Source organism: Acinonyx jubatus, chromosome D4, assembly GCF_027475565.1.
Source record: "Acinonyx jubatus isolate Ajub_Pintada_27869175 chromosome D4, VMU_Ajub_asm_v1.0, whole genome shotgun sequence".
NCBI classification, from domain to species: Eukaryota; Metazoa; Chordata; class Mammalia; order Carnivora; family Felidae; genus Acinonyx; species Acinonyx jubatus.
In genome coordinates this window covers 9,806,502-9,827,750 of record NC_069391.1, presented here as the reverse complement: position 1 = coordinate 9,827,750, position 21,249 = coordinate 9,806,502, and the positions used below count along the sequence as shown (strand labels likewise).

Genomic DNA, 21,249 nt, shown 5'->3' with positions numbered 1-21,249 from the left:
CCTTGGGGGAGCCACCTAAAGCAACAGGCTATAAGAAACTTACTTTTAGAATTTATTCATATTCTGCATTCTATCCTATAATATACTGCACCTGTATTATTTTAACAGGAAAAAGTTTTACCTTTGAATACATCACTAAAACTGATAATCCAGGAATATATACCATGCTTACTTTGTGGCTTCCAATATTCCCTGGCACATACTGGAATTCTCATAAACCCAGTTTGGACAGCAAGGCCTAGTGGAGAAACAGACTCTGCTATAAGAAATGTCTGATTTTGTGAAGATAAAATGGCATTTTATCAATGGGCCACTCAAGGAAGGGCTGAATTTTGCTCAATAGAGGTTTCCTATGACAAGTATGAAGAACAACTGTAGGGGCACCTGGCTGGCTCAGTCAGAAGAACATGCAGCTCTTAATCTCAGTAGGGGCACCTGGGTGGCTCAGTTGGTTAGGCGTCAGACTTCACCTCAGGTCATGGTTTCGTGGTTCATGAGTTTGAGCCCTGCATCCGGCTCTGTGCTGACATCTCGGAGCCTGGAGTCTGCTTCAGATTCTGTGTCTCCTGTCTACAGTCATACCACCCTAAACGTGCCCAATCGCGTCTCATCCCAGAAGCTAAACAGGGTCGGGCCTGGTTAGTACTTGGATGGGACATTCTGTGTCTCCCTCTCTCTCTGCCTCTCCCTCACTCACGCTCTATCTCTTCCTCTCTCAAAAATAAACATAAACAAAAAAAAAAGGAATCTCAGGTTTATATGTTCAAGCCCCAAAGAGATTACTTAAAATGAGACCTTAAAAAAAAAGAACTGTAATTATTAATAACACCAAACTATATATAAAGTTGCAAGCACAAGTTAGACTAAAATCTGGATTTTTATGCAGCCATTATAAAGCAATCAGTATTTTTGAAGTGTTTTGAAATAATGCTTAATAGCTAGTAATAGATGTGAAACTTCAGAAAATCTAACCACCCCACCACCCCCAAAACTCCAAACATGCCAACAGCCAGAAATGGCTGTTACAATAAATCTGCCAGTTTGGTGCAATGCAGCCCTAAATTATTTTTCCGTTGGGGGTTGTCTCTCTGACATAACTAGATTTGATTGACACTTGTGGCAATAAACAAATAATTTCAGATTTTACTTTAATATTTCAGGTAAAAGTGTTTATAGTTTTACCTAGAGTGAAGAAATGAATAATGCCAGAGAAACAAGACTGCTTCCCAGTGTGAAATTTCTGAAATATTTCAGTATAGGAGCTGAAACCATAAATAGCACTCAACTGCCCACCAAATACTCATTCACTGATTACATTCATCTGACAGATATCTATAAAGCACTTACTATGTGCCAGGCACCAGAGATATAATGCTAAGAAAAAGATTTGGCCCCTGCCTTCCAAGAAGCTGAAAGTGTGTATGGTAGTCAGAATTCAAAGATGACTCCAGAAATTCTTGTCTCTTGATATCCATGCAATTGTGTCACGCCCACTCCTGGAGTGTGGATAAAACCTAACCAACAGAGTATAGCAAAAGTGTTGGGGCTGGTGTGGCGGCAGGTGCCGGGGCGGGGGGGGGGGGTGTGTGTGTGGAGGGTAAGTTACACCCTGATTACTGTTATATAAGACTCCATCATAGGCAACTGAAGAGAGGTGTCTTCCTGCTGACCTCAAAGAAGCAAACAGCCAAGTTATGGAACAACATATGGCAAGGATCTGAGAATAACCTGCAGGCACTGAGAGTGGCCCAGCCAACGGGTAGCAAGAAATGAGGACTTTAGTCATACAGCCACAAGGAAATGAATTCTACCTGAAAGAGCCTGGAAAGCAATCTTTCCCTCATCAAACCTCCAGATGTCATCCCTTTGAGACCCTCAGCAGAAAACCCAAATGAAGCTGTAACTCCTGACCCGTTGAGAGACAATAAATTTGTATTGTTTTAAGCCACTAAGTTTGTGTTAATTTGTTAAGCAGCAATAGAAGTGAAAATAGCGCAGGAAAACAGCCTAGACACCTCTGCCTTGATATACAACCCAGTTTTACTCACCTGCCCCTTCTCCCCAGCAGACAACACCCAGAACTTTCTGAACATGGTTCAGCCTTTGGTAATGATAATCCCCTTGAGATGTGCCCCTTTCCACTACAAACCTTATTCTTCAAAGTGGAACTCAAGAATCCCATCCTGTGAACTCATCTCCAATTTGCAGGGTCCAAAATTTTTAAAAGCACTTTATGTCTACCTTCAATATAGTCAGTTATATGAATATCATGTATAAGGAACTGATTTCAAACTTTTTGATCCAATTCTAGAATCTGAAATGTGGTTACTGTATAGAGGTATAAATCTCTCCCCCTGCCCAATCATTTGTAAAGTTGCTAAAGGTAGGAATACCTAGACCCCAACAGTAATGCAGTGGTTCTAATGTGATGGTTCTCCATTGGAAGGTGATTTTGTTCCCCAGGGGACATTTGGCAATGTCTGGAGACATTTCTGGTTGTCACACTAGGGGTGGGTGCTGTTAGCATGTAGTGGATAAATGCCACAGATGCTGCTAAACATCCTGCAATGCACAGACAGTACCCACAACAAAGAATTATACCTCCCCAAAAGGTCAGTGTCAATGATGCCAAGGTTGAGAAACTCCGCTGTGATATGCTGTGTGAAGCCACTAAATGTGTGGTAATTTCCAACCCCCTCGGAACAGTTTCATTTATACTGAGACTAAACTATACAACTTTCCCGCTAAAATCTCTGCTCAAATCTTCGAAGGTACTAAACAAGCTCAACGCCCAGCATCTGTTTACTGAAATTTTAACATGCCCTAAGGAAAATCAAAGCCTAAATTGCTACAGTAAAGACAAGTTGCATTCCATCATCAAACTTGATCTGAAGCTTATCCACCCTTCTTCATCTGGCTACCTCCTACTAATTCCTCAAAATCCAGGTCAATGGTCAATTCTTCCAGGAAACCTCCCCAGTGAATCCCACACAGCAGGTTAGCTGCTCCCTTCTGTGTGGCCCCACTGCGCTGCACTTTGTCACTAGTTCCACCAAATAATTTACCCAGCACGGTGCCTGCTGGTAGTAAGTACTATGCGTTTGTTGAATTTATTCATACAACAAATACTTATGGAAGCCTACTACGTGCCAGGCACTATTCTAGAATGCAAAGAGTACAGCAGAAAACAAAGCAGAAAGTCCCACCCTCACTGAGTACATATTCTAGTGGGGGAGACAAGCAAAACAAAAGAGTAAATTATATGCTAAATTAGAAGAGCTATGGTAGGGACACCTGGGTGGCTCAGTCGGTTGAGTGTCCGACTTCTGCTCAGGTCATGATCTCACGGTTTGTGAGTTCGAGCCCCACGTCGGGCTCTGTGCTGACAGCTTGGAGCCTGGAGCCTGCTTCAGATTCTGTGTCTCCCTCTCTCTCTCTGCCCCTCCCCCACTTACACTCTGTCTCTGTCTCAAAAATAAACATTAAAAAGCAAAAAAAAAAAAAAAAAAAAGTGCTATGGTAAGACAGCACAGGCAAGAGAGAAGGGCATGCCAGGTGGTGGAGCCACAGCTGCAATTATAAATAGTCAAGGAACGCCTCACTGAGAATCTGACATTTGAGTTAATATTTGAAGGAGGTGAGAGAACAAGCCAGGTAAACGTCTGAAGGGAAGTTTAGGGGAGTGTGCCTCGCACCATTCAAGAAGTAGCAAGGAGTCCAGCAAGGAAGCAAGTAGTAGAGGACGAGGTCTGGAAGAGAGGAGCAAACATGTAGAGTGCAGGCCATTCTAAAGATTCTTCCTTTACACCAAGTAAAGTAGAAAATCACAAGGGGATGGCGAGCAGAGCAGCTGATATGATCTAACTCACATTTTGAAAGGATCTCCCTGGGGGCACCTGGGTGGCTCGGTCGGTTAAGCGTCCAACTCTCAGTTTCTTCTGCTCAGGTCATGGTCTTGCAGCTTGGGAGTTCGAGTCCCACATCGGGCTCTGTGCTGACAATGCGGAGCCTGCTTGGGATTCTCTCTGCCCCTCCCTCTCCCTCTCTCTCAAAATAAATAGACAAACTTAAAAAAAAAAAAAGTATCTCTCTCTGGACATAGCAGCCAGAGAGAGCCTTAAAAGAAAAAAAAAAGACTGAATGAATGAATGAATGACTAATCACACTATTTTTTTTAATATATAATTATCTATTTATATGTTGGTTTTCTCTTCTAAACTCTCAGCTCCTTAAGGACACTGTCTTCTTCATCACTGTGCTGCCAGATTCTAGTAGAATGTGGCTGGCATCCAGTAAGAACTCCACGCAGAAAGAATAGATGAACAAATCCATCTTTCTTGTTCCCAAAGGGGTGCACCATGGTTTTTCCCAAAAAAAAGACCCCTTATCCATGGTGCTGGTTCAAGTAGATAAGTTTCCCACTACAGTCTAAGATTTATTTTCCTTTCATTGTCTCCTTGATGTCTGAAGTTTGCTTAAACAAAAAGAAGAATTCAAGAGAGTTATGCTTCCACTTGCCTGGCCCCCTGGTTAACCACATCATCATTTAAGGGAAGCAACACAGTTTACTGCCAGCACCACTCAGGAAACCTGAATTCCAATTCCCTAATAACCAGGGACCTAATTACATGGCTTCGGACAAGTCACTTCTTTAAGCCTCTTTAAAACTGTTTTACATTATCAGTCCATTGTTACATCTGTTATGTGGGGAGTTTGCACTATGAAAAGGGCCTTTCAGCTCTCAAATTCTATTCCTGTCACGTCTGAGGAGGAGAAGGATATGGCTGGAGTTTACCCCAGAGTCCAACTAAAAAGTTTTGTGTTTTTGCTTCAGAGGAAAAAAGATTTCTATTGCAATTTTCACTTATAACATTGTGCCACGGTTCAGACTCTAGGAAAAGTACAAGGAATTCCTTTTTTGACAAAGATTTTAATAGTATCAACATTTTGGCAGCAAACCCACTACAAAGGTAAACCATGCTGACTGAGTTGAATGGGCATTATCACCACCTGTTTTTTTAATGCTATTATGTATAGAATCCAGTTCCTAGAACGCTAAGTGTTACAGTAAACACATCTAGAACTCCAGGTCATTGTCTGTAGCCTGCCTAGGGAATAACAATGGGATGACTTCAAGTGAGTAAGGTATCTCTGACTCTGTTCCGTGAACAGTGAACTATCCATAATGTATGTCCTATCCACTTCATAGGGATACTTACAAAAAAAGAATACTTAAAAAAGAAGTAAATCTAAGATGCAATATGATTGACTTTTCCTGTTCTAGTTGCATCATTCTGGAAGTAAAGTTAGCTCTCAACTATCAAATTCATTCAACTCCTAATGAATGAAGGACAGCAATGAGATAATCTAAACTAGCAGATAATCCCCAAACTATTTTTATGTGACTTTGAAAGGTGCTTTGTACCTTCATTTGAATGGAGCTTTCATAACCTCAGTACGTGATAACTGCTATTATTGTTACTAACAAAACTGCACTGCCAGCTATTTTTCCAACCTCCTAGTCTGCCTTTTTTTTTTTTTTTCTTTTTAAACCATCACTGCATGGATCAAAATGAGGATAGGGCATCAGGATTGGCTTCATTCTGCCTATAATGTTTTAGATAGGTTAAAAGTGTTTCACAAAATACAACTTAAGTAGAATCATTCTCTGGGTTCCAGAAGGTTTATTTATTTATTTAGCAAGTATTCACATCACTTACTAAACTGTGAAGTAGATTATGTTATTATTTATATTTTACACACCAGTAAACTAAGGCACAGACTTGCCCAAGGTCACAAAACTAGTAAAAGGAGGAGCCAGGATAAATTACGCAACCTGGCTCCAGAATTCCTGCTCCAAACAATCATTACGTGCTGCCTTGAATTTCCAATGTAAGTCCATTTCATCACACTCTTCTTAACCCTCTTCTCTCACTAATCGAGATATGGTGTAAGCAGACTTACCTGTTCATTCAACAAGCATGAATACTTAGCACATGCTGGCAGTTAGGAGTATAAAGTAGTTAAGCCTTATTGCCTATCCCCAAGAGGTAAGCAAGGGAGTCAAGCAAAGGAGATAAGTACATAAATGGTCACAATAAAGAGTGAGAGCAGTGCCAGGGGATTCTATAACAAAGTATTATGGAAACACAAAAGAAAAATATCTAAATGAAACTAGATATTCAGACAAGGCTTCACAGAGATGACTAAGATCAAGATAATGGAAGTAATCACCTCCAACTTAGTCACCTTAAGAATAGCGGAGGGGGGGAACAAGCTGGTAATTAAAATAACCTATAATGCTGCCTCCTTAATCAAAACTGTGTAAAATAAAATTTGCTCCAGATCTGTCCTATGGACTACAGATTAACATCAGGCCATGCATGGGTTATTACAGAAGCAGGAAAAGGATAACTAACTTTTGAGGTGGAAGAAGTGGAGGGAATCAGGTAGGTTGACAAAGGGTGGGTAGGAGAGACCAAGAGCAAGCAATCAAGCATCATACTGCCTGGGTTCAAATCTGAACTCAGCCACTCACTCACTGGGGGACATAGGGAAAGTAACAAGTTCAGTGCCTGTTTCTGCATCTGTAAACAGGAATATTTTGGTGCCTATCTCATAGGATTGTTGCGAGGATTCGATGAATTCATATATGTTATGTGCATATAACAGTGTCTGGCTCACAGTAAGCATTATACAAACATCTACTATTATTGTTACTGCAATTATTACCTGTTCTAAGACGAATCTTCAAAGATGAGAAGTTGGATGGTTGGAAGAAGGGTCAAAGAGACAAACTCATCTCTTCCAAGTAGGAGAGACAGCATGAGAAAAGGCACGAAAACAAGAAACAGCAGAACATGTATTTAGTAATTAACACTACATGGAATTCAAAGTTGCTGAGTTTCAGAGAGTTTGTTCTGGCATAGAAGATTAATCTGACTAACAAGACACAAGATTAATTATGAAGCTGTGTCTCTGGCTCAGGGAGAGATGATGAAATCTGAAGTAAGGCAGTGAAAGGTCTAAACATTTTTTAACTAGATAAAAAATATTTAGAAGATGAAATTGGTAGAACTTGGTGACTGAACGAATGTGGAGGGTTAAGGAGAAGGGGAAACTCTATGGCCTGCATACAGTGCCAACAAAATGAAACTGTAAACTCAAAAGGAGGAACAGCTTAACAGGTAGGGGGGAAATAAGGAATTATGTTTCAAACACAATGAACTTGAGATGTCTATGGATTACCCAAATAGATATTCATCATGATGTAAACCTGACAGCCCAAATGAGGTCTGAGTGAATTTGGGAGACTACAATATGTGACAAAGAATATGCAAATGAAACCTAGGAGAAAGACCTGAGCAAATTCGGAAGACATCGACATATAAACGACAGATGAAGCCATGGATGTGAATGAGCTTACTCAAGGAAAATATGTAAGGAAAGAAGAGCAATAACTTAGGAATAAAGTCCAAGGAATAGCTCTAGCTGTAGTTAAAGGATGGGCCAAGAAAAAGAAACCCTAGACGCTGTGAAAACCAAGTCAATCTTTGCCTAGATTCTAAAGTTAGGATCCATGCTGTGGAAATTCACAAATTCCTAGGCAGTTACTTTTTTCACTGGCTTTTCCCTTTCTGCCCCCCCATTCCCTAGTAACAAGTTCCAAACACTGGATTGGGAAGTCCTTGAGAGGAAAAGACTAAAAGCCTTATTTGGCTTCCTGTCACTAATACTCTATTATAAGGCCTGGTACACAGGTTCACATATGAACTGGAATGAACATGAAAAATGGAAAATTTCCCATTTATCAAGACAAAGGGCTAATGGAACTCCTAAGCCTAGGGTTGCTTCCAGCCCAGACCTCAGCAACAAAGCATAAAGAGAGCAGAAACAAAAAGGGGGGCAGACTTTATAAACTGCTCGTGGGAATGTAAAATGGTGCAGCTACTTTTGAAAATGGTTGGCAATTCTGCAAAATGTTACCTACCATATGACCCAGCAATCCATTCCAAGGTATACACCCCAAAGAACAGAAAACATACGTTCACACAAAAACCTGCACAGCCATGTTCATAGCAGTATTATTCACAACAGCCAAAGAGTGGGGGGAAAAACACATCTCCACCAACTGATGAATTAATAAGCAAAATGTGGTATTTCCATAGAATGGAATATTATTCAGCAATAAAAAGGAGTGAAGTACTGGTACATGCAACAACACAGATGAACCCTGAAAACATTATGCTAGTAAAAGAACCGAACACAAAAGGCCACATACTGCATGACTCCATTTTTATGAAAGGTTCATTGAAAGTAGACTGATGGTTGCCAGAGGCTGTGGGAGGGAGGAATGAGGAGTGACTACTTGTGGTCATTTGTGGAAACTTGGGGTTTCCTTCTGGGTGATAAAAACGTTCCAGAATTTTATAGCGATGATGGTTATACAACTCTGTGCATATGCTAGAAGCTCTTAAATTGTACACTTTAAAGGGGTGGATTTTATGGCATAAGAATTATATCCCAATTTCAAAAATGGGGGTGGGGGCTGAAACACAGAATAGAATCCATGCTGCTGCTTCCTAGATTTCTTCTATTTCAAGTGATTCCAACACAATGATGCCAACAAACCACTTAACTGAACAGCAGTGGCCACTATAACCATGAAATTTCTAAAAACAATTTGCATTACAAGTTGATTATATCAAAAGATACTAAATTCCTCATGCAAAAATGGGAGTTTCCCAGTCTTTTCCCCAGAAAAAGGAGGAGAACTTCCATATATGCTAGTGAACTCATGTGGAGGTAGCTACTCTGCATTTCTAGCTGAGGGAGATTAAATCCTGGTGCCAGAAATGCCAACAGAATCTTGGGCTTTGCTGAAACAAACACTTGGGCACTGGAGCGGCTTCTCCTACCAAAGCACCAGACACTAATCCACACTAGAGCTGGGCGGAAGAAGCCACAGAGTTAACACAATGCCTCGGTCAGCAACCCACTGAGCTACTGGTCTGTGGGGAGTACTTCTCCTCACTTTGAAAAAAACAAAAAGGAGATAAAACAAGGAAGGCAACATGGCACAGCAGAGAACAAAGGCTTTGGAGAGCTCAGGTGTGCTCCAATTCCACCACCCAGTAACCGAGTAACAGAAAACTGGGAAAAATCGCAGTGTCTCTGGACCTTATTAAGACATTATCGCATACCCCACAAAGCTGTTGTCACAGTGCAGGAACCAAAAGTGACACTCAAATATGAGTGTTCTTCCCAATTCACCTGAAAGAAAACTAGCTGGTAGTACTGTACATGTTTTGGCCAATTGGAAAAGAAATCTCATGACCTCTTCCCTTTGATATACTAAAACTCATTCTCACACTTAAAATTATAGAACAAATCCAATGTCCAAATTAGAATCCTTGACTCCTTGGGGCACCTGGGAGGCTCAGTTGGTTAAGCTTCCGACTTTGGCTCAGGTCGTGATCTCGCAGTTCATGGGTTTGAGCCCCGGGTTGGGCTCTGTGCTGACAGCTCAGAGCCTGGAGCCTGCTTCGGACTCTGTGTCTCCATCTCTCTCTGCCCCTGCCCCACTCACTCTCACACTCTCTTCTCTCTCAAAAATAAATATTTTAAAAATTTTTAAAAACTAATAAAAACTAAAAACCAAAATTCTTGACTCCTTTCTGAGAAACCTACAGCCATTTAATTAAGCCTCTGCATCCTCTTCTCTTTAGATTTCATTCACTTGTATCTTTATAACCTATCCAAGCCACCATCTCTCACCTAACTTGTTTCCTAACTTGTCTTAAGATTCTTCAGTGACTTCCCAAACTCTTTTGTAAACTGAACCTTGCCCACATCTGCAGTTCCATCTTCTACTTCTGCTTTTAGTTTTTTTTATTCTAGCCATACTCAACCTTCAGGTTGTTTTTCAAGCTTTTGAACGTATACTCCTTCTGTTTAGGACGGTTTTCTCTGTCCTTCCACCTTGCTCAGACACCACTTGCTCCTTCATCCTTCAGATCCCAATTCAGACTTCACCTGCCCCAGGAAGGTTTGACCTTATCAAGTCCCGGGTAGGTACTCCTCCATATTCACCTTCACCCTCATTACTAAACACTTCTCCAAGTAGCCTGTACTAGACTGTAAGTCCCATGAGAGCAGAGTCAGTGTCTGCAGTTTGCATCGCTCAATTCCCAGACATATGCCTGGTGCCTCCTATGTATTCAGCAAAGAGACTGAATACATGAATGATTACAATTAAGCAAAAACTTAACTTGATAGGATATTTTTTTCATATATAAATATTTTAAGATATTTTTATAATTTTAAAGAACATTACAGATCAAAGGCAATTCTTCATAACAACTGTGTGGGAAAAGGACTTAAGTGCACATACACTTTCTACAACTCCAACAGCTATCATCCTGATTACATCAAAAGAAGCTAAAGGGGTGCCTGGATGGCTCAGTTGGTTAAGCATCTGACTTCAGCTCAGGTCATGATCTCACGGTTCATGAGTTTGAGCCCCATGTTGGGCTCTGTGTTGACAGCTCAGAATCTGGAGCCTGCTTCAGATTCTCTCGCTCTCTCTCTCTCTCTCTCTCTCTCTGCTCTTACCCCGCTCGCACTGTCTTTCTCCCTCTCTCTCTCAAAAACAAATAAACATTAAAAAAAAAAAAAAAAAAGAAGCTAAACTACTACCACAGTGGCTAACACCGTGCTCCTTAACTGGAAAGAGCAGAAAAGGTACATATAATGCAAATTACAAACATTATAGTCAAGTCATGCACTGGAGTAAAAAGAAGAAAATCATTTTTTTGCGGATCCCTACCCCACTCCCCAAAAAAAGGTTAGACACACTTGATAGAAATGCCGCTTACTCCAAATAGTTCACCAAGTGAAGGTTGCTATGAAATACTTCAAATTCCATAAGCACTCAGGACTGCAAAGGCCGTGAGAAGAGAATGTTCCAAGCACAGACTAATGGACAGAAGGTACAAATGAAATAAACCCTGATGCATGATGACTATCTAAAGAAGGCTAAACTGAAGACTGAATATATTTGTTCCAAAGTTATTTACCAAGCTTCAATTTCTGAAACATGTTCAAAATACTTAACATATTTTATAAGTCTCCAGTGTAAATGACAGATATTTGTTATTCAAGATAACTAAATAATTTCCTTCACCTAGTTTAGGATATATTAAATATCTATCACATTTCAGACTTAGTTTTTGTATTTCGGATTTTTTTTTCATACTTACAGTTTTATATCTTATCATGTATTTGTTGCCTATGCTAATGAGAATACAGGTTCTACCAACTCAGAATATTTATTATCATTTTGGGGATGTAACCACCCTTTTAATTTGGTTCACATTTTAACTCAGCAACTTTAATCCAGTGATCATAGCTTCATTAGCTTATAAACAAACTGCTTCTCAGGTAAACCGAATTGCCCCACATCAGGAACTTAAGCAAATAAATAAGTACAAAAACGGCAGAGATTATAAATTAGGGCAGACAAATCTGTATCTAGCCCCACGCCGGTAAAGAGCATTCTATCAATATAGTGAAATGCTAATCTCCTAATTAACAACCTAATTAGGTAATTATGGCTTTGCAGAGGGATGCCGAAATGAAATATGACAACATGGTCACCTCTTTATATGGCACCTGTGGGCCTTTTCAGCTGTCATTGCATAGAGTGCAATATCAATTTGAACAGATGACAAAGTGCTGTCATTTTTCATTCTGATAATATACAGAATGCTTTGGACAGAAGCAGTTTACAAAAAGAAACATCTTGCCTGGTATTTTCCTAATTTAAATATGCTCAAATACATCGTTAAATTTTCTGCATGTTTTTTATATTGCATATAGGAGAATTACATGTACAACAGCAATGACAACAAAAACCCTAACTGGCCATCTTGCTGATCTGTACGTGCAGAAACTATTGCTATTTCTATTATGGAATATATGGCAATCAGAAAAGCACCAATTCGTCACGACATTATAATATTCATACTTTTTTAATACTGTTATCAGGAGAATTAAAACCCAAACTTTGACCTTTAATTTTTTCTTTAAAAAAGTGAGAAAGTCACACATACAATTTCCCATACCAATAAAGCACTTCCCGGTACAGAAGCATTTAGTTCACATAAAAGCTCTACATACCAATGTCCAGCTCCCAGATATAGGAGTGTTCTCTCTCTGAAAGACAGCTGTCACAGGGCTACCACTGTCCCACTGGTCACTGAAGAGGTGATAGTAGCACTAGGACACTGGTACCACCAACACAAATGCAACTCTTCTTCCATGATAATAATGTCTTACGCAGGATTTGCGGGGAGGAGAGAAAGGCTAGCCTGGGAATCTCCACATCACTTATGTCAAGATACATAAAACCATATTCTAAACATAAAACAACTGAGGTCAAAATTTGAAAATACAATGCATTTAGAAGTTCAGATCACCTGCATTAGTGGAAATTTTTGATGGAATGATTTTCCCTGGTTCTACTCAAATTTCTTAGTATCAGGCTGAAACTAAAATGATTTTTCTATTAAAAAAATCAGAATACTTTGGAAAACAGAAAAAAGCATAAAGACCTATAATCTGACCACCTATTTCTTCTTTTCCCTCGCATATATGTTTGACATAATTGAGATCATAATTTGTATAATTTTGGGGCACCTGGGTGGCTCAGTTGGTTGAGCGTCCGACTTCGGCTCAGGTCATGATCTCACAGTTGACGAGTTCAAGCCCAGCGTTGGGCTCTGTACTGACAGCTCAGAGCCTGGAGCCTGCTTCCAATTCTGTGTCTCCCTCTCTCTCTCTGCCTCTCCCCTGCTCATGCTCTGTCTCTATCTCAAAAATAAAGATAAACATTTAAAAAATAAATAAATAAATAATTTGTATAATTTTATAGCCTTTTCCCACCGTATGTTACATGATAAGCATATTACTATGTCACTAAAACTCTTCTAAAACATCTAAGATGACTGCACAATATTTCCACTGATTGGCTTTTCCATAATTTCTCTTTGTTGGCTACTAAAGTGGTTTCTAATTTTTGCTATTTTAAGTACTGCTACAGTGAACATCTTTCAACATAAATATTTTTCTACATTTCTGATTACTTCTTTAATAAAAATTTCTAAAAACGGAATTACAAGTTCAAAAGGCTTGCGTGACTTATTTTTTTAAACTTGGGTAAATAATGCCAAAGTTCTCTCCAGAAAATTTTCACCAATTTATATTCCCACTAGCAACATATGAGTAAGCAATCACCACCAATCTCTGCTTTCAATAAGTATTACTATTAGAGGTGTTTTGTTTTTTTTTTTAAGTTTATTTATTTTGAGAGAGAGAGAGAGAGAGAGAGAGAGAGCTGAGTGGGGAGAGGCAGAGACAGGGAAAGAGAGAATCCCAAGCTGGCTCCATGCTGCCAGTATGGAGCCCGATACGGGCCTGGAAGTCAAGGACAGTGAGATCATGATCTGAGCCAAAATCAAGAGTCAGACGCTCAAGCGATTGTGCCACCAGGATGCCCCAATTATTATTAGAGCTTTATTAAACCTTTAAGCTTCATGTTATAAGATTATACCTGTAACCTGAAATACTTTCACTGTATAATGAGTAATAACTTTCTGTAAGCATTAAGTTTAAATAAGTAAGAAGGGCTGTGTTGATGACCATCCCAAAACAAGGGCTAGTTCCAACATCCAAATCCAGAATAGCATGTAATAGTGACAAAAGCATTGTATTTAGAGTGAAAAAACAAAGGTTTGCACCCTAGCTTTGTCATTATCAGATCTCTGCCTTCAATTGCTCTACTTCCAAAGCTTCAGTTTCAGCATTAGTAGGACAGAGACAAGGAGAACATGATATCCCTTGTTTTAACAACTTCAATGGGTAGTCATGGGCACACACACATAAAGGTAATATAAGCAATGGAAACGCTTATCGTTATTCAACAGATCAATTCATTTAATCTAAATAGATCATTTAACCTTCCACCTGGAAAGAGCATACTGAAACCCTTCCCCAACAGTGCACGGTTGGTAGGTGCATTAATTCACAAAGCACAGGTAGAAATGAACAAGATTAATCTCACGATCCAGACACGAAAACGAGTCTCATTTCTTCACAACCACTCCCGAGTCATTTCTTGTTACACTATACTAACACTGGAATGTGTTATACCCCTGAATGTACCCATACCTCTCCAGAAGCACCAGAGAACCAGGTACTTACTTACGTTGTTTCAGTTAACCATCACCACTACCATATGTTGAGACCAGCACTATTATCCTCATTTTGCAGAATGTCCAGGTCACACAGGGAATACCTGGCAGAGCCAGCATTCAAATACAGGGGGGTGGGACTCTAAAGCCCCACCTCACATTGATTCAAGCCTGCATCTCAGTTCTTTGTTAGTTTCCTTTATGTCAGCAAGTGAAGTTCAGATTTAAAATTTAACCATTTTTAAGGGCACCTGGGTACATCAGTTGGTTAAACGTCTGACTTCAGCTCAGGTCACGATCTCACGGTTCATGGGTTCAAGCCCCGCGTGGGGCTCTGTGCTAAAAGCTCAGAGCCTGAAGCCTGCTTCGGGATCTGTGTGTCCCTCTATCTCGGCCCCTCCTGTGCTCATGCTCTGTCTCTCAAAAACAAATAAATGTTAAAAAAAATTTTTTTTAATTTACTGTTTTAAAAAGAAAACCATTCCTTTGAACAATTTTCTACCAATTTCTCTGCTGAAAGAGTACTTATAGTATCTTAAAATGTGTCCATAGGGAAATTAAAAAATGTTATTTTTTTGAAGTTTTACACATTCAGTCCATTTTGTCTGCATCAGTAATAAAAGCATAGGATAGGATACAAATCTAACACTGCATATATTTGGGGTAAATGTGATAGAATATGCAATTTATTTCACAAGCAATTACTATAATCTAATTCCAGTAGTTATTCTAGTACCTCCTTGGCTGTTTCCAGAATTTAAGTTTTGTTGTTTAAGTGGTTGCTCCCATTTTTCTCAATTTCAATTACTTAAAACTGTTCTCTTCTTTGGGTCCAAATTTTGTGTTTCCTATATTAAATCTGTTTCCTCTATATATCTAAACCACTGCCAACTAGAGATAATAAATTTTGAGTGACTGGTCAGGATTTATTTTCATTTTTATATTCTATGTTATTTCCTTATACAATAGAGTATGAATGAAAACAGTATCTAGAAGACCAATCTTTCTTCTATTTTCACCTTGTAGAAGCTGGGTATTAAAACAAAAATAAATTAAACTCTTGGGCTAGGAACTCCCTGGCCATATTTCTCTCACTATGCTGGGTATCCCTATGCCCCCTTTCAATCTTGTGTATACATAGTCAACAAAACACTGTACGCACTTGGGAAGCACCTGGCCTGTCAAGGTCCATTCCCAGAATTAGTGATGAACAAAGAACGGAGGGAAAAGCTGAGCAGTAGCTCCCTACCTACTGTTAAGGGAAGAGGAAGAGGAACCATATTTTTAGATTTGAACCATTGTCCATGGGGATCTGCCAGTAATCAGTTGTATGACTTTAAGAGTGTCAATTAGAATCAGGAAGCTTGGCATCCTGAAAAGACCTGAGCAAGACTTGAGTTGAGGTCCTCATTATCATCCAGATGGAAAAAAGATACAAGGATTTGTAAATGACTTGACAAAATCCGAAGGCTGTTAGTGGTATATTATATTCAGAGTTCAAGTCCCTCTCAATCTGGTGCACTTTCTACTAAACTGTAATTTAGTAGGCATCAGTTTCTTCATCTTAAGAGGTTATGATTACCCACCTTGTTCATTTCCCATACTGTAGAAAAGACCAAAAGATACAAGAATCTGGTAGCATCTAATGTGCTAAGAGCACTGGGGTGCCTGGGTGGCTCAGTTGGTTAAGCATCCAACTCTTGATTTTGGCTCAGGTTCTATGAGATTAAGCTCCATGCTCTTAGCCCAGAGCCTACTTGGGATTTTCCTTCTCCCTCTCTGCCCCTCCCCGACTCGCTCACGCTCGCTCGGGCGCGTGCACGCGTGCTCTCTCTCTCTCAAAATAAACAAACAAATAGACAAACTAACTTAAAATGCTAACAGCACAAATCAAAAGTATTACCAAGTCTTGTCCTCATCCAAACCCTATCACTCCTGAAAATTAGCCTGATTATACAATGAAAGCATTCAAACTGTCACTTCCCCAAAGATATCAGTATGAGTCAATTACAACACACTTTTAATCTGGCAATTTACCGGTAGACTTCTGATCAATAATCATTACATGTGTTGTACCTCCTACTTTGAACAGTGGGTACCAAAATGTCAGCCGTCAGGCAGATCAGAGTTTATAATCAGACAATCTAGTACTTACTGTACATAGCCCACAAATGTGTTTTGGTATATACAATTAGTTTTTAAATAGCAAATTTTAGAACTAAATACATTAAAATCCAGATTTTCAGCATCTCCTGAATGCTCAGCAAGAATATTATCCCTCAAAAAAAAAAAAAGAACATTATCCATTATCCCCCGCTGGGATTAAAACAAAAACCTTTAAAAATTAAAAAATAAATAAATAAAAGTATTATCTCTCAGAAGATCCAAGGACACCAGATCCACTTCCTCACATAGCAACAAGCAAGTGGAACTGAGCGGCGACTGCTTCAGACTGGTCACATGCAATTCACCAAGGTCTGTCCTACTCTTTATCGCGGGCACTTGAGCTGGAGATCCCCGAGGTATATGCTCAAAAGAGAACTAATATTTGTTTACTCTTTTTTGGCCAACATTTTTCTGGTGTTATCATTCACTAGCTATGTGATTCAGGCAATGTATTTAACCACTAAGCCTCAGGTTGCTCATGTGTTCAGTGGGGGTAACACCACCTATGTCACAGAACCACAAAGATTGAAGGAAATAAGGGATACAAAAACATTCAATGAGTGGCCCCTGGGTGGCTCTGTCAGTTGCGCATCAGACTCTTGATTTCAGCTTAGGTCATGAGCTCACAGTTCATGAGTTCAAGCCCTGTATCGGGCTCTGCGCTGACAGCACAGGGCCTCCTTGAAATTCTCTCTCTTTCCCTCTGCCCCTCCTCCGCTCACACATGCACACTCTCTCTCTTTCTCCAAATGAATGAAACATTAAAAAAAAATTAATGATGACTAAAATGTAAGTGTTCAATTATTAAGTTTAGCACAAACTGAAATATGCTAACTTTTGAGTCAAAACTTCTAAAAAAACCTCAAATTCACAGAAAACACAAGGTCAGAGCCCCTCCCATGGGGGAAAAATGCAACGTGACAGAATTCCTAGTGATAAAATAATTTGGTATCTATGGCTATGTCCTTAAAAATAAGGCCTATACATACAAATAACAGATTTCCAACAAATTCTCTTACCCTGATATAAATATATATATATTATACATTATAAATATATATAATATATATATTATAATAAATGATATATATAAATATATATAAATCCACTGAACTGCAAGTTTCTAAAGTCTTCAGTCATGAGTCAACAAACAAAACAAGCACCCCCCCCCACACACACACACACACACAAAGAAATATATTTAACGTGACGGATGAGACCATGAGCTTCAGCAGCGGCCACATTCATTCTTCATTACCCCTGCTGCCTCACATAATGAAGGCACACTGAAGCTACGGCTCAAGGGCTAGCATCTCTCTGAAGTCTCTTCAGAGGGTCCCCGTCCACATCACAAAGAAGAGCGAAGATACCAAAGTCTAGCAGATAATCCCCTCTACTCACAGCTCCAACACATGCATAAACTCAGGGAATTTCTTTAACTTCTCTGCGCTCTAGTTTCCTCACCTGTAAGATCAGGATGCTAATGACACACTTTTGTACAGGAAAGAGTTAATGCACTTAACACAATGCTAGCACAAAGTGCTTGTTAGCCACCATCATCAGTGTTCCCTCCTTTGTGCGTTACAGGACCCTGTGCGGCAGCTATCATAGGAGCTATAGTACTTTACTATAGTTCACTGGCACATACTTCCGTCTCCCCCACTGGAATGTCAACCATCTCAGACTGGGCACCTGGTTTTATTTCTCTTTGCCTCCCCAGGGTCTTACGATTTCCCTCTCACTGCTGAATGAATCATAAGATTCTCAAAGCATTTAACTGCAAAACTTCTGAGCAGAAACTGGACATTAGCTCTCTTAACTGATACTGAAGCCCTCACTAATTCTGACCCCCTCCTGACCCCCCAATTTACCTCCCCACTAAAAGAAGCAATGGCTTTATTTAGTCTGGTCTACACACCACTCTAAAACCATCACATGCATTTCATCTTTGCATTGTACAGCTATCATTTCAGGGGCCGTCATATCAGGCAGGCCCTTTATCCACATTAGCTCATTAAACATTCTCCCTATCCCAACCCATACTGGAGGAAAACAATGATTAGAATTAAGAAACTTGCCAAAGGTGAAGGAGTAAGAGGAGGGACAAGGAACTGAATCCAGAGTCCAGATTATTCTCTATAGAAGGTATTCCATGCTCATATTCAAAGTTGAACCGACCCACCTATCACCTTCTTGCCTTGGAAGATCAGTCTTCTCTACATTTAAAGGACTCGCTGTACCATTCATTTTGACATTCATATTTTTTTCTCTTGTACTTTTTTCAATATGTACTTGCATATAGAGTGTTACGTTATGCGAAAGAAGGCAAAACACATAATGAAAAAAAAGCACAGATGTAGGACATCAGACAGACCTGGGTTTGAATCTTGTCTCTGTTTCGTACCAGATGTGTAATTTATCCTGAGTCTTCCTAATCTGTAAATTGAGGTTAAAATCATTAAATAAGAGAAACCGATATATAGTTTCAGTACACAGTAAATAAAACTTAGTTAACCCTACATTATGAAGCACTACCTGACCACAGCACACTCCTCAAAAGCTAATGACCTACCCCCTTTCTGTGATATCACAGTATCACAGAATGAACCTTCACACAGTGCACTTATCACTCTATCTTGGAATTATTTCCTTAGCTCTCCCTCTCTCTCACTAAATTGAGCTCCTTGCAGGCAAGGACTGAGTCTTATTTATCTATAAGCTGTCTAGCACAGTACCTGGCATACACACACACACTCAGTATATGTTTGCTAAATGAAATTACTGCAGATATAATGAATGTTTATAGGATTCCAGAAAAAGAAATCGTTTTCAACTGGGGTTGTCTCCACTTGGTTGAGGGAGACCAATTTCAGCTGGGCCCAGGGTAACATCTCAGTAGGTGGGGACAGAAAAGGAGAAACCTAGGCAGAAAGAATGTCCTACAAAAAACAAACAAACAAACAAAAAACAATGGACACAGAGAAAAACAAAGGCGATTTGAGGTCGTGCTTATCTAAAGCAAAGGATCAAGGTAGGGAATTACGGAAGGAGGGAAGGAGACTTTTTCAAGCGTAGCTGGAGCCAGATCAAGAGGTATAGAGGAATGTGAGTACACTATGGCACACAGCAGTTGAAAGCAGACCGGAGCACAAAGCTAAATGACAATGGGGCCACCAGCATGCCTCACAGGCCCTAGCAAACCTGCAAGTGTGTAAACTGAAAAAGATGAACACAATTATCAATGCTTCATCGAGAACTCTTTCAGCATTTATTAAGCGCCTTGTGTGGACTCAAAGGATGAGAAATATAACATGGTGCCAACTTTTCCTGTTCCACTAAGTTTTTAAATTAGTAATCCACCCCTTTTGCTTGTGACAAATAGAATGAGAATGATCATTTTGTTTTAACCGACGTGATTTGTAACATGATTCTTTGCACAGTGCTAAGTACTGTGTGACAGGCTTCAAAAATTATTTGCATTCATTAGGAATAAGAGTTTAACCAATTTCTGAGTCAACGTTTGGGTCTCTGGTTAAAGTAATACTCTTGTTTAAACTACATTTTTTTTTCCTTAGCCTTAACCAGATCTAGAAGACTCTGCCACTAAGTCCCAGCAGGATTCCAGCTAGAAAATAAAGTTTTGTGGGCTGCTTACCCCTTTAGGAAACTGGGGAGAAGGGGCGCTAGGAATCAGGGACCACACAGACAATGCTTTAAAAAGTTAATTTTCGTGTTATGAAGATTAGGATGCCTAGATGTTGCCAAGTGGTGGGACCAGAAACTGCCCGAGCCAACCCATCCCCCTCCCAACTCCAGCCAGTCCACAGGCTTCTCCTCCCCCAATCACACACCCAGCTGTCAGGCTCACGGCAGCCTCCAGTTATGGAAAGGACTAGGAAACGAATGCTGACTGTGGAAGACTGATCAAGGGCCAGGCGGACTACCCTTCGGGGCAGCACCCGGAGCCTAGGAGTGAGGAGGACCGCCAGGCTCCACGGGTGGGCTGACGAGAGAGTGAGCGACGGAGCTAGTGGCCTGGGGCAACCTTTACCTGAAGCAGCTGCCACTCTACGGGCCGGGTGGGCCCCGGGACACGGTCCTGAGGGAAGAGCCCGGCTTCCCCGCGCCTCCGGCCCCTGCCCAGGGCTCCTCACTCTCGGACTCCTTGGGGACTGGCGCTCTTCCCGGCCGGCTCAATTGCCGCTTTCCCAGCTCGCCCTCATGCCCCCAGCGCTCGCCGCCGCCGGCCGGCCGAGCAGCAGCCCTGTTGCCCCCGAGCCGCGCCACGACCCGGAACTGCACCCCGCGTACCGGAAGTCCCCGACCGGGGGGGGAAGCAGCTGGCTGGGGATGCAGTGCGCAAGCCCCAGAGCAAGGAGTTAAGCCCTCCCGGGGGGGCGGGGCCGAACGAAAGGACGTACGCATGCGCTGCACTTCTGCGGTCTGGCTAAGGCCTGAGTCAGAGATCAGCTGGGAAATGTAGCGCAGGCACCCGTCTGTGGATTTTCGTCGGATAGAAATCAACATTAGCATTCTCTTTCAAAAGTCCTCCATTCACCCAGAAATGAGTGATGAGGCAGTTTGCGTCTGGGTCACAAAGGCTTAGGACTTGGGTTCAGATGCCAAGTGTAACTAGTGTATTCTCGGAAAAGACACCTCTCAGACTCAGTTCTCTCATCCATACAATAGATCCAACTTTAGAGTCTTCCTGTGAGAATCGAATGGGATGAAGCTTTTAAAGCACTGAGCCCAGTGCCTGACACAGAAATACCTAGTAAACATTAGTCATTACCTTTATTATCTGCAAAATGGAAAGAATTCTCTTCCTCAA

The 21,249-nt window shown here is 40.7% G+C and overlaps 1 protein-coding gene across 8 annotated transcripts in view; it reads right to left on the bottom strand.

Annotated features, from left to right (window-relative positions):
* Nucleotides 1-20,736, bottom strand: part of MAPKAP1 (MAPK associated protein 1) — a 242,271-nt gene extending 221,535 nt beyond the window's left edge. For 2 of the 8 annotated variants that reach the window (XM_015061503.3, XM_027035123.2), the window contains exons 1-2: nt 20,470-20,734; nt 18,793-18,854 (exon numbers count right to left, since the gene is read on the bottom strand). The gene's annotated coding sequence lies outside the window, so the exon portion shown is untranslated. Of the gene's footprint in view, nt 1-17,819; nt 17,883-18,792; nt 18,855-20,469 lie in introns of all 8 variants that reach the window. The other 6 variants (XM_053204611.1, XM_027035121.2, XM_027035119.2 and 3 more) reach the window with 6 other exon arrangements.
* Between the last annotated feature and the right edge of the window lie 513 nt (nt 20,737-21,249).